This window comes from Manacus candei, unplaced genomic scaffold, assembly GCF_025592945.1.
Source record: "Manacus candei isolate 608988 ecotype Guabito, Panama unplaced genomic scaffold, ASM2559294v1 h1tg000050l, whole genome shotgun sequence".
NCBI classification, from domain to species: domain Eukaryota; kingdom Metazoa; phylum Chordata; class Aves; order Passeriformes; family Pipridae; genus Manacus; species Manacus candei.
In genome coordinates, this window is record NW_026138098.1 from 35,769,135 (window position 1) to 35,783,125 (window position 13,991).

Below are 13,991 nucleotides of genomic sequence, written 5' to 3' on the forward strand. Positions count from 1 at the left end.
ATCACGGGGCAGGAAAAAAAAGTAAAAAAAAAATCACAAACAGGGTTAAAAAATGCAGCAGGTGAGAGTAAATTGTCAGTGTCTGACTTCTTGGGAGCAGTGGCAATTTATAACAGTGGTGAGTCAGCCAGGAGTCTGGAAAGAACAATAATGCATTGCTGACTCCTGCTCTCTGGTTTTTTGGAGGGGGTTTCCTGCAGCAAGAACCAGTGGCTCACTGGGAGGCTGGAGCAGCTCCCAGTTCCCCACTCCAGCAGCTCCAGGCAGTGGTGCCTTTGAGTATTAACACCCTCAGAGCCCTGGCATCACCTTTTAGCACCCAAATTGGCAAGCCTTGTTTTGTTGCCTTCTCAGCTCCTGGTGTTTTTAGCTGTGTTTGCAGATCTAATCGGCATTCTGCAGATAAACAGGGCATTAACTGAGGTGTGGACAGCTCTGCCCCTGGTAATTGCAGAGCCAGTTTCAGAGCTGCACAACAAAGCTGTGAGAAGTTACTAAAGCACAGCTGAAATGAGGTAATCAGGGCCTGGTGCTGTATTGATTAACACTCTTATGTGCAAGATAAGGCAGAGTGTACTGTATCTACTGTAATGCTTTTATCTGCTGTGCCTAATTTAAGTTTATCCTAGATTTTATGTATTCCATCAGTAATGAGTTCATTGTATTTGCCACGGTCACATGTCTAATGAAGTTATCAGCAGTGTGATTCTGATTCTGCCTCCTCTACATGCTTGAGAACCAAAGAGGAATTATCCAAGAAGTTGTTTTCTGCTCTAGGTCCTGGCTGGTTTGATATTAACTCGATATTAAATTGAACACTAATGGTTTACTGTTGCACATTGTGTAAACACCCAGCTTTGCTGAATTGTTTTGTTCCTTTTTTTTCTGTTTAATGGACTCTCCATGGAGGAAGGGGAAGTCTTGTTTGCCCAGGAGCACCATGGAAGTCAAAGGGCCTGCTGCACATTTTAGCTGAGCTGCAAGGAAGTGGTTCCTGTTTGAAAAAAAAAAATAAATAAATCTCAAGGGAAGAGTGCTGCTGTAAAACCTGTCAGTGCAATCTGCCAGAGAGCCTAGGATTTGGGCTTGGAAAAATCCCATTGCAGTAATCCATTAATCCATGGAATTACCTGGAAGCTTTTCAATATAAGGGGGTAATTAGATGAGATCCCAATTTTTTAAATTTTTATTTAACATTTATTGCTGTTGCTGGTGCTTTATTTTCTTTTATCCACTGCCCTCTACAGGTCTCGTGGATCGAGTTAGACCGAGGGAAATGAGGTTGCAGCAGTGGCTGGCTCTGGCTTTAAAATAACTGCAGAGATGCTCCTAGAGCTGTTTTCCACACTCTCTGGAAAGGGAAAAAACATATCTACAATGGCAGAAATTCAGATTTTAATATAGGGATTGGTAGTCGCAGCTTTTAAGAGCACAAAAGCAAGGATATAACATTCCTTTCTAAGAGCCTGCCTGCTTTATTACAGGTGATAAGAGTTATGGCACAAAGTTATCAGGGCATCAAATGTATGGCTATTTATCCTCTTTCAGTAAATTCTTGTTAAAAACCATTTTCAGGGAGAGATCATCCTTACAGATGCACTGCAGAAATGCTTCTGAACTTGAAAGTCTTGCTCTGAATAAAAGAGTGGGGGAATTCCAAGGTCCTTATGGGTTTGTGTCTCCTCACTGGGCTCTGGGGGCCCTTGCCAGGCATTTCCCTCTCCCAGAGAGTTGGAACAACTGTCTCTTCCATGGCCTTTCCTTGTGTTTAAAGAACATGAAGTGTAATGCAGCACATCCCCCTCATAGGGATGTTTGGGAATCACTCTCCTCTATCTGGCTGCTGCTTTCCTGAAGTGATTTGCATCTTAATAGCTTTGATACTGCTATCAGGATTTTTTGGGGAAGGACAAGAAGGCAGTGGTGTGGTAGGATTATGTGAACCATGTTTCTTGGAGAAACCCAGCTGCAAGTAGAAATGTTGTCTTTAAATTATGGCAAGGCTTCAGCTCAAGCCCTGGTGCTTGGCATCCCTCTGAGAAATTAATATAAATTCATGTTTAGCTCTTTTGCCCTTTATTCCCTGGCAGTTGCCATGTGCCTCACTCAGCAGAGCTGCCTGCAATCCCAGTGCTTATCCAGCTAGGGAAATGGCAGCATGTCTGGGCTGTGTGTTTTAGGGAGGGAAACGATCCCGTGCTTCTCCCAGGGAGCTTCTGAGAGGTGTTTATAAGACATTGGGGTTTGTCTTTGAAGTGAAGTAAATTAAAACTGGCTGGAGTCCAGGGGCTGCTCCTGGGCCAACAACCAGCCACGGACCCACCGTGGGATGTTTTGGATGGACTGAGGTGTGTTGTAGGTTGGAACAGTTCCTGCTGGGGATCCAACCTCTACCCAACACGTCCAAGAGGTTTCATGCAGACTGTCTGTACCTGCTCCCTGAAGGGGCTGGCCCTCAGCAGCTGGGACAGCCATGCCATTCCTGGATTTCATAGTTTTATCCTCCAGGAATGCAGGTTTTGTGCTCCCAGAGCTCTCTGCAGTGCACCCCAGTGTGCTGTGGCGTGGGGACAGCGAGGACAGTCACTTCAGAAGTGCATGTCTGACCTGCACTGCAGCACTCTTCCACAGACACCCCTGATGGATCAGTATCTCTGTCCTCACCAGGAGAATAAGATTTATCATGGATCTCTGATGCAGTAATTATGTAGCCTCTGTAGATTTATATATGATACTTATCTCCATGATTTGTCTCTCCCCTGTACACCCATAAATTTATTTTCCCTGTTCAGGATACAGTTATAGATAGTTTTAAAGGCTCTGCAGTTTGGGCTTTAGTTGAATTGTATCTCAGCACTGGGCCATTTCTCCACAAAGTGATTCTTTTCCTAAATTATACTCCCCAAAAGACAGAAATGTTGTCAGTTCTTGCAGTTGTGCAGTGACACAAGCAAAGCCACAGAAGTAACTAGACCTGGCTCTGCTCACTGGGGCATCCAGAATTAGTCAATTGGCTTTGAAACTTAGCTGGGGATAGTGGAGATGAGAAATGAATTTCCATAGATCTGCAGCTTTGCATTCATCTTAATTTTCCAGTTGACTGGGGATTTGGGGAATCACAGAAGAATTTGTCTGTTATCAAAGTCCTGAAGCACAAATAAACCACTGAAAGTTGTCACTTACAGCAAAATATTTTATAATTACTGAGATCTGTGAGATTTAAACAGGAAGAGGAATGGAAACATTGGCCACCTTATAGGAGCTTATGGGCACAGAAATGAGTGTAAGGAAAGTGTAAGAAAACACCCAGGGAATTAACCCAGGTAACTACAGGTAACAGCAGTAGGAAAAAGGTGAGATGGGTACATGTGTGATGCAGGCAGATACAGGAGAGAGGGCTGTGCTCATGAGTTGGACACCCTTTGGGAGAATGGGAAAGGAATTTTCCTGCTTTTGATATCAGGAGGAATTTGTTGCTGGAAAGGGTGGTCAGGCCTTGGCAGGGGCTGCCCAGGGAGGTTTGCAGTGCCCATCCCTGGAGGTGTCCCAGGAAGGCCTGGCCGTGGCACTCAGTGCTCTGGGCTGGGGGACAAGGTGGGCATCGGGCACAGGGGGGACTCGGTGACCTTGGAGGTGTTTTCCAACCTCAGGGATCCTGTGATTCTATGACTCCTTTCTTCACTGTCTTCCCACACACCAGGTCTTCTCCTTAGCAGCTGCTGTTGGAAGCTCCCAACTGGCGAATTGTTCTCTCAGCTTCTCCTCTGCCTGACCCTGTGCACTGACACAAGGCCAGGGATGACCAGCTCCCAAATTCTGGGAGTGCTTTACAGTGCCCCAGGCCCCATTTGCACATCTGGGCTTCCCACTGTCCGTGAGGAACGTGCTGCCTTCACCCCCCCAGTGACCATTCCAGTATTTGGTGAGAAATGTCAGGGGGTTTTACTGCTGCACAAATGCAGCCAAGTTTTATGAGAGTGGATGTTGAGAGGTGGATAATCCATGTTAGCATCAACCTGAAGGGGTCTGCCAGTAACACATCAGCCTTAAGCCAGGGCAGGACAAAGTGGCTGGTATCTGTTAATTGCTGTCTGTTTGATTTTTGGATCAGAAGTGCTTTTTGCAGGTAACAGAGGCCTAATTTTGTTCTGATTTTCCCCAGGTAACTGAGTCAGTCAGGATACGTTTCCCACAAATATGTTGCTCTTAACACTAATTATACCTGCAGATGGCTTTCCTACACAACTCCCTCTCTGCATGCCTTTATGTGATACAGGGTATAAATTCTGATGTTCTCCTTAAATAATACAACAGATGTAGATTAAAAACAGTTCCTCTTCATTGACTGCTCAGCCCATAAAGTTCTTCTGCTCTCACATGGGTTCTGACCATGGAGGTGCCTACAAGACAGAAAAGGACATTGCTGCCTAACTTGACAGGCACTAAGAGATCCCTTGGGATGGTGTGTGGTATCTACATCTCCATTTATCAGTTTCTTGACATACACTCATATATTATTTATGAAAGAAAGCGCCGTCGTTCCATATATATATATATATATGTATGTATGTATGTATTTATGCACTGAAATAAAATACATCAAGGAAATTACAGTTCCTCTTAATTCCTGGCCTCTTGGAACTGTGGTTCCTTCCTGAGTCTTTGTTTAGGATGAAAGCAGAGCTGCTCAGCTCCAGCGGGGCCTCGCTCGCTGGCCACTGATGCGTGATTTTGTTTGGGTTTGTAACTGCTGCTTAAGGCAGTAATTAATACATAAATATGCAGTTTGTCACAGCTGAGGTTATTCAGGCTGGGGGGCAGGAGGAGGACTGGTGTCCCTTAGCAGAAACCTGGACTAGGTGGTACATGTGAGTGGAGATGAGGGCAGGTACCGGGGCCTTGGCCTGGGCTCTTGTGGATTCTCAGCAGTTGTACAGCCAAAACTAAAACAACTCCCAGTGCTGGAGCTGAAATGTAATGGGATTGTATCAGAATCACCTCTTTCTCTTTCATTGCCATTTTAAAGGTCTGTTTTTCTATCAGTTCTCTGTGATTGCTGATTAAAAATGCTCCCGGATTGTTTACCTTGATGGAGACCAAGATAATCCTCAGTGGGCTCAGGTATTTGGAGAAATTTCTCAGAGCTGAACATTGGCTGAGTTGATTTGTCTAGAATCAAAGAGAGGGGTTTTTTTATCTAAATGGGAGCAGAATTCCAGCCAGGCTGATTTTCTCACAAGTCATTTTTCCTGCTCCCTGGTTTAGTCTCTCCTTCATGTGGCTCAGATGAAGGCAGCAGCTCCCTGATGTCTCTCCCCAGTTCAGAGCCTTGGCTGTCACTGCCACAGGAATTGTCACTCTGTACTTGCAACATTGGTAACTTTTATGGTCATTAACAACTTGGAAATTCCTGAATTGGAATTTAGTATTTTCTGCAATTTGGGAGCCTTGAAATGGTCTCTCCCCTGGGAGAAGATGCTCTCCCTGCTCTCAGTACCCCCAGCAGCAGCTCCAAGTGCTCAAGTAACATTTGGCAGAGTTTTGGTAAGAAAGTCAAGCATTTGAATAGCTCAGTGCATCATCACTCCTGCCCACTTCCATGTGATGCTGAGTGAAGTTTGAAGCTTTGGATTGTTTTTGGTTTTGTTTTTTTTTTTTTTTTTTTGGAAAGGCTTTCATTTTTAATGCTTTCATTTTTAATGCTGTAAGAATCAAGCAGGAATCCCTGTGCTCCCAGGGTTCGTGTCAGCATGTAGGAGCAGCCTCTCCTAAACTGCCAGAGACAGAGCAGCAGGTGATCCAGGTGCTTTGGGGGGACATTCAGCAGAGCCAAGGAGGCTGTTTGCTCTGTCCATGCCCTGCCTGCCCTGGGCCAGGTGTCTCCAGAGCCCCAGGAGCTGTTGGACACCTGCTGCATCCCAGCACATTCCTCATAAGGAGCAAAGTTCCTTTCTTTAGTGGCACTGTCCTCCTTACCAAGGTGAGAGGTTCTGGCTCCTGTGGAGCTCAGAAACAAATCCTGCTGGATTTTGGGGGTGTTGTGGAGAGTCATGTGGCATCCATCACTTGTTCCTGTTCCTTGTTCCAGCTGCAGCTCTGAAGGGGCTGGACAGGGAATGAAAGGCAGTGGGCTGAAACCCTTGAGTCATCTCGGATTATAAACAGCATTAGTAACATCTCTAGGATGAAAATGTCACAGATGTTCCCAGATCCATAATTCACATGGACAATTCATTCTGCAGTCTCTTTTCTCTGGTGCAGTGTTCAGGTCAGCCTCAAATGTGACAGTGTGCAGAACCCCCAGGCTGGCTTTCTGAGCTGCAGGTGCTTGGTGTGTCAGTGGGGGGCTGGATTTTTCTTGTCCCTCTTACGTTCTTACTCAGAATGGCTGTTAGGTGGAGCAGGAGGCTCAGCAGGGATGCAGCCACCTGCTGCTGTGTTTCTGTCTGTTGTCTTGGAAGTGTTAGGGCCTCCTGCACCAGGAAAATTACCTGGGGAACGCAGGTACACCAGGTCATCCACAGGTGGGAGTACGATGTGGCAGAAATGGGTGTACTGTTCAGAAATCTAAGCACGGAGTTTCAAGGTATAAATCAGATCTATAATAATTTTCTTATATGACCTGAAAAATATAAGCCATAAGATAAGATTGGGAAGCTTGACCAGAGAAGCTGTGGCTGCCCCATCCCTGGAATTGCCCAAGGCAAGGTTGGACAGAGCTTGGAGCAACCTGGGCTAGTGGGAGGTGTCCCTGCCCATGGCAGGGGTGTGGAGGTCCCTTTGAGGTCCCTTCCAAGCCAGACCATTCTATGATTCTGTGAAGAGAACGTGTTCAGAGATTTAGACCAGCAAGAGGCTTTTCCTATATATCCTTTTCCCTAAACACACCTCCAGAGAGGAGTGGTGTTCAAATGCAAACAGCAACATTGGCTGCAGACTGTCTCAAATCACGGGATAGGGATGGGAGGGACAAGGACTAAGATAAAAGACATGTTTTCTAGTTCCCTTGCTGTGTGATTTGGCAGTTGAGATAAAAAATACTCCTTCACTGACTTTTTTTTTTTCCCTCTGAACGTTGGAATCTCAAGCTTAAGCAGAGAAATAGCAAAAAGTGGTTTTTAAGGAGAAGCTTTAAAACCAAATGGGCCCAATTCAGAGCATTGTGGAGATTGTGGCCCATTCCATATTATTTTGTTATGCTATTTAGAGTCCCTACTCAGTGTGTATGAACAGGAGAGACACTACAGGTGTATGAGCCAAGGGAGAGGCTCTTTGGTATAAAAATGCTGAACTAGCTTGCCTTTCTCTGTCCTTTTTGCCACCTCTTAGCCTGGTCTTATGATCATCCCAACTTAGACTTCTCCAGCAAAGTCAAAAGAGTTTAAGTGTGAATATACTTGGAGGGGGGGGGAATCTGAGGACTCTTAAAGCATTCAGAAGTATCTGAAAGAAGCTAAAGTGTCGTGGGCTTAGTCTGCCTGTGGAATGTCATCAAATCAAAGCCTGGGTTTATAACTGGGTTTGGGTTGTTGGATGGATTTAGCTGGTTTAATTACCAGTATAAACACAGGCATGGGATAATGAGAGCATCCTTAGGTGTTGAGGAAGGAATAGTCTTTGTCTTTTAATGCAACGAGGCAGTGACACTGCCAATAGTCTATTCAGCATTTGAAGAAACTCTGCCCAGAACAGGGGTGGGAGGTGGGAGCAAGAAAACTGTCTGCCAACCCTGAGCTGGTGCCAGCTGTTTGAGCAGAGTGAGGATTTTAAATCATGCAATCATGGAATCCCAGAATGGTTTGGGTGGGAAGCACCTTAAAGCTCATCCAGTCCCACCCCTGCCATGGGCAGGGACACCTCCCACTCTCCCAGGTCACTCCAAATCCCATCCAACCTGGCCTTGGACACTGCCAGGGATCCAGGGGCAGCCACAGCTTCTCTGGGCAACCTGTGCCAGAGCCTCCCCACCCTCACAGGGAAGGATTTCCAGCATATTTGTAACCTAAATTTCCCCTCTTTCAGTTTGAACCCATCACTCCTTGTCCTATTGTTACAGATCCCGATGAGAATTAAAACAATTAGACAAGTTAAAATAGCTTGTAGTTCTGCTAACAAATAAGGAATACATTCAGCACAGTCCTTGGAGGGAAACTTCTGACTCCCTCAATTTAATAAAGAACTCAGAAGACTGCCACTGTGATTGTGGACTGAATTTAATACGTATTCAATCTATGCATTTTTTGCACCTGTGAACCACAAAGAGTGTTGTTTGTGACAGATGTGAAAGAACCTCTGTATTTCCTCACTGGAGAACATTTGTCTTGGTAATTATATGAAGGCAATCAGTAGTTTTAGAGGGCAAGTTTCAATTTATTTATTTACCCACTTTCCTGCTCCATCCAGCTCTACCATTGCTAATAAACTCTTTTGGTAAATAAATTACTGCTGATGATATTATTTAATCTTGCCCCTATAAAGTTGAGGGGTTTTTTTGGTTATGTAATAAGACATCAGAGGCATGATAAGGAATTTTCCTTCCTCAAAGAACAAATACCAAATTTCTCTTTGAAGCTGGAATCAAAGCAAGAGAGTCTGCAACTGATTTGAGAACTAGGAGACAGGTATCCTGTATGAAAGTAAAATCACAAGTTTGGTGTTGACAGATACATATTTTTTTAAATACTTGCATTTCCTTGTGATTTTCACCTGACTAAAGGCAGTTTCAGTCACTCCAGTGAGCCACAGTCTTCAGCTTCTGGATTTCTTTGTTTCCATTGCAAAGGAAATTCAGGTAGAGAGAGAAAAGATAGGAACTGTTCTAACACATCATCTTTAACACACAAGGGGAAAAATAATGTAAATAATAGAATCTAGGGCTTCTAAAAATATTTCAGAAGTGTTTGATCCTCCTAGATCTCTTGAACTCTAAAGAAAAGGAGACATCAAGAAAATCTTTCTTGCTTCCCTTTTTGGGGACTGGCAGCTTTGTGCTGACTTGGTGAGTTGAACTGAACGTTAATGAGCATTTAAAAATGCCAACATATTGTGACATTTCTGCATATCATTCTAAATATCGAAAATATTAAAAAATAGATTAATATTTCCTTGGTGGCTTCCCTTAGCAAGGTATTTCATGGAGTCATAGAATCCCAGAATGGTTTGTGTGGGAAGGGACCTTAAGGAACTTGTTCCACTCCCTGCCATGGGCAGGGACACCTCCCACCAGCCCAGGTTGCTCCAAGCCCCGTCCAACCTGGCCTTGGACACTTCCAGGGATCCAGGGGCAGCCACAGCTTCTCTGGGCAACCTGTGCCAGGGCCTCCCCACCCTCACAGCCAAGAATTTCTTTTCAATATCCAACCTAAATGTCCCCTCTTTCAGTTTGAACCCATTCCCCCTTGTCCTGTGACTGCAGTTCCTGATGCAGGGTCCCTCCCCAGACTCCTCGTAGGCCCCTTCAGATACTGGAAGGAAATCTAATCCCAAACTCTCCAGATGGAAAAGAGAAATATAAACTCTGGCCTCTTTTTCCCCCATTATCTGTCAGCCCTGAGATTTCACTGGCTTCCTGCTGCTTTATTGTCCTAATGGGTTTTATATTTCGTAGCACTGCGTTGGTTTTTGTTCTGCAATTTTTGCTTCAGATTCTCTGGTTCTTCTCCTTTTAGCCCTAATTGTGGTTGTCAGTTGTTGAATCAAAAAGAAGTGCAGCTGCAGGCTTGCTTAGAGCATAATAGTACTTTTTGGCTCATTATGGCTATACTTTGCCTTTCTTGGGGTTAAGAGTCAATGTCACCACTTTGCTGTTTCTTTCAAAAAAACCAGAGATTTGAAAAAAATCCCCTTGGGCTTCCTTTCAGAAGCAGGTTATACACAGTGGAGGATGCAGCTTTAAGGTCCCTTCCAACCCAAACCATTCCAAGATTCTGTGATTCTCTAGTGGAAGACAGTTCATTTTTTGATTTATTCTGCACTCCTCTAAATAGGAGACACACCCTGGAAAGCAGAGCAGACCCCCTTTCCAGGTTGTGAGGAGGTTTGGTGCAGACAGCAATGCACAGCCAAAGGAGGGACACTGGAGTTCACCACCACATGGAACAGAAAGCCTGAACCACATTATCAAAACCATCTGATTTTTAGCTTTGTTTGGCGTCTTGGAGCTGTCAGAGTGCACACCAGGATTGCTCCAAGGAAGTTTTCAACCACATTTCAGGGGCTGAAATCAAGTGCCCAAAGAAAAGAGCAAGTAGGACGTGGAGGCACAGGGATGAGAAGGACAACCACACCAGGGCTGAATTGATTGTAATGGCAATGAGTTATCACAGGCTCGATTTCTGATTTCTGCATTTTAATTTTGGAGGAAGACAACAACCTGAATGAGGCACAAACAGCTGTTCTGACAAATGGGGGAAAGTCTGGCAAAGAAAACAGAAATACAAAGTAACAAAGTTTTGAAGCAGTTAATTAAAATCTGGCTCAAAGGCAGTACCAGGGTTCTGGGTCACAGTGGTCAGCAGAGCAGACCCAGCCTATGAATATTTATTCTGAGAGCTCAGTCCTGGCTCCAAGGAAGGTCAGGTCCTCCCTGCTTTTCTCAGCAGTCAGGGAAATTGAGAAAGCAGGGGTGGGTAAAGGAGCTGGAGCAGGATTTTACATGGAAAACATCTTGTGTTCTGAAGGGCAAGTGCAGTGTGTTGAGAGGTGATTGAACTATTTGACCAAGAACAGGGAGATGTTCAAGAGATAATGGGAATGCAACCTGGCAGAACTATTACTTGACCAAGAACAGGCAAATGTTCAAGGGATAGTGGGAATACAACCTGGCAGTGGTACAGGACAGCTGCAGGATTGGAATGTAGTTGCCTTTCAGCTGTGTATGTGCTTTAATTAATAAAAAAGAACAAAGTTAGATATGAACAGAAGTTGTTTGCAGTGCTAAGAGGAGAGCCTGGGGAAGCCATGGTCACAGCCACTGGAGACAGGAGCCCAGGATCTGGGAATTCCAGAGGTGTGAAGTTTGCTGTCAGTGCTAAATCTTTAGGGATGGTGATTGAAGGAGAGCTTTTTAGTCCTGGGTGTTTCTGTGAGGAAACAGTGAATGCCATGGTAGTCAGGGAAGGTAAAACAGTGAAGTGCTGCTGCCCTGAAACAGCACAAGGGTTAAGATGGGGATTTTTGTTCTGGCTAAAAACTATGACTAAGAGTCCTTTGACAGTCAAGAAAGTAAAATTAAAAATTGGAGTTAGTGGAAACAGAACAGAGTTTGAAATAGGAAGTGTATTGTCAGATGGGGTACGTGGTGCAGTTTTGGTCACTCAAAGGGAGTTACTGGAGACCTGTTGAAGGTGGAGAGAAAGGGCAACAATGATCAAAAGTGTGGAAGGGCTTACCAAGAATAACAGCAGAGGCTGGAAGAGTGAAAACTGAATGCTGTATGATAGCACAAAATCCTGAATATAAGAGTTGGGGAGCACACAGTGAACCTAAAAGATAAGATTCCGGGGTCACGATAAAGCAGAGAAGGTCCTTCCATGTGTGTAGTTACTTTGCAGAGCTCCCTGCCTGGTTGGACTTCAGGAAGTGCCTGGCTGATGTCATGAAGGGAGAATCCATCACTGGCCAGTAACCATGAGAATATAACCTCAGCTTCTCTAATTAACAAGCTGCTGGAGATTACTCCTGGGAGGAACCACTGTGTGCTTTCCTATTCTTACTCTCCTCCCTGGACAAAGACCCAGCATGGGTGGGCAGAGCTCTCCCCTGACAGGAGAGGTTCTCATGTTTTAATAGAGCCATTGGTGCAAAGAAATGCAGTATATACCCATTCTGAAGCTTCCCCAAGCATCTGTAAGCTATGGCTTCAATCGAGCTTTTGTGTTGCAGGGCAAGGAACTCGTTGTTAGCACCAGAATCTGTAAGATGATTGTAATTTGGAAAATGAGAGGATTTGTTCAGTAGAAAATTGGGATTAAAGCAGGGAATAATTCCATGCAGTAACTCAAAGCCTGATGCCTGTACAGGTGGGATGCCGTGGGAAAGCTGTGGCAGTGATTAGGAATTCCTTTGGGAAAGTATCAAGGACTGAACCATTGTGAAGTAGTGCAAGATAAATAGTAATGAAATGATGAAGGACTTCTTTTGATTAAACTGGGACATATTTAACAGTGGTGGAGAACACCCTCTCACCAGGGATGCCTCTGCCTGCCTCTCTGCCTGAAAGACTTGATGAATACCTGGTTTCAAAGTAGCATAAATTTTCTGTTGATATTAAATTGACAAAGCTACAAATAGAAAATAACAGTGAGAGCACGTTTAAAATCATATGGATGAGCTGTGCTTTTGGGCCAAGTTTCTAAGGGTCTGTGTAGGAAGATTTAATCATTGTAAATCCAGTAATATGCAAAAAAAATGCTGCAGATTAAAAATAAAGTCCAGGTAGGATAATAACTGAAAACCACATGTGCAGGGATAAAAGTAACAATGCCTTGGAGCTGCATATGGTGAGATAAGGCAATAAATGCTGGAATGTTATCCTGGCAGCATCAGACATTCTGTGAGACCACATTTGGGCTCCCAGAGAACACTGTTGTCATATTGCAGGGGTGCAGCAAAGCACAGACACCTCCAGTCAGCTTTTGGGGAACACTGACTTGGAGAACACTCAGCCACAGCTGTCTGGAATATTTCTGGAGAACCTTGCAGCGGGGTCAAACAGCAAAGAAGCTGCTGGAAAGCGAGAAGTGGATTGATGAGAATTAGTTGCCTCCACTTGACACGTGGAGATGACAAGTACTGGGATAAGATGAGGAGAAGAGGCTCTGCCAATGTGTTTTGGGCATGGAAACCAATTAGCAGGGAGGGTGAGGAGATGAGCTGGAGCCAGAGTGTGAAAGAAATGCATATAATCAGCTTGGGAGGAGAAAGTGTACTGCTGAAAGATCCTCCTGGGTGACACCACAGGCTGGAGCAGGAGCTGGGGACTGATGTGCTGCTTGCTGGGTGATTTGTGCTGCCTGGCTCTTTAGGGACACGTCTTTCCTGACTCTATGAAATTTTCTGTGCCTGTCATTTCTCTCCTGCCTGTGCCACACTTCTGATCTTCGGCCATTCCAGCACTTTCTGTGATTAAGGCATACCTGTGGTTGCCCTAGGGGAGGTCAGTGAGCAGCTGATGAGCAGTTTAGCCAGGAAGATTCACTTTTTGTCCACTATAACATATAATCTGAGTCCTCTCTACCACCTGGCAGAGAACGTGACAAATCTGTGCCTCAAAATACTCCACCACTTCAGCAGCTCTGCAGTTAATTATTCCTAGCAACTTGCAGATGGGATAAGGTTATAAAAATATATAAAACAAAAGGGGTTTTCTGCTTTGATAAGCTCTCTCAGGAAAGTACAGAACATCAAAATATTTTCCCCAACTATCCAGTAGCACACGAGTTCTCCTTGTTGTCTTTGAATCATCTGAAGTTTTATGTTTACAACGTAACTATCTTAAGTTTTGAGGTGACCTTAATTTATAAGCACAATGGAAAAAACTTTCTGAATGGTAGGATTTATAGGGAATAAGGAATCTCTTGAGAGGATGAGAAAAAAGGGAAAAATAAAAGAAGGATTTGGGGTGGAGAATGGCTCTGTTCATGGGCCCTGTCAGTACCATCCATTTGGTACAAGTCAGAGCAGAAGAATTTTCTGGAGAAATGTCTGTATCAACAGCTACAAAACTACTACTTATTACTTGGCCCCAGGCTTTTCATAAGCTTAGAGATGTTGTAAAGGCAGAATTCTTTGCCTTTGCACATTTCAGATATTTTAAATAATTTCTAAAGAGTTTTTTTAATGGTGCTGAGATTTGTCTCTCGTGGATGGTTCTGGTCATTATGAATAAGGTACAAGATGGTTCTATTTTCCAATATTGTCTTTGACTGATTAATGCCTCATTTAAATTCTCAGTCAGTGAAGATCTGATATTATTTTAGCTATTTCCCTTA

The 13,991-nt window shown here is 44.3% G+C and overlaps 2 protein-coding genes across 15 annotated transcripts in view; one reads left to right on the forward strand and one right to left on the reverse strand.

The window, feature by feature from the left end:
- LOC127476606 (uncharacterized) overlaps nucleotides 1-13,991 on the reverse strand; it is a 623,146-nt gene that overhangs the window by 597,791 nt on the left and 11,364 nt on the right. The window lies entirely within an intron of this gene.
- PCDH15 (protocadherin related 15) overlaps nucleotides 1-13,991 on the forward strand; it is a 670,595-nt gene that overhangs the window by 291,885 nt on the left and 364,719 nt on the right. The window lies entirely within an intron of this gene.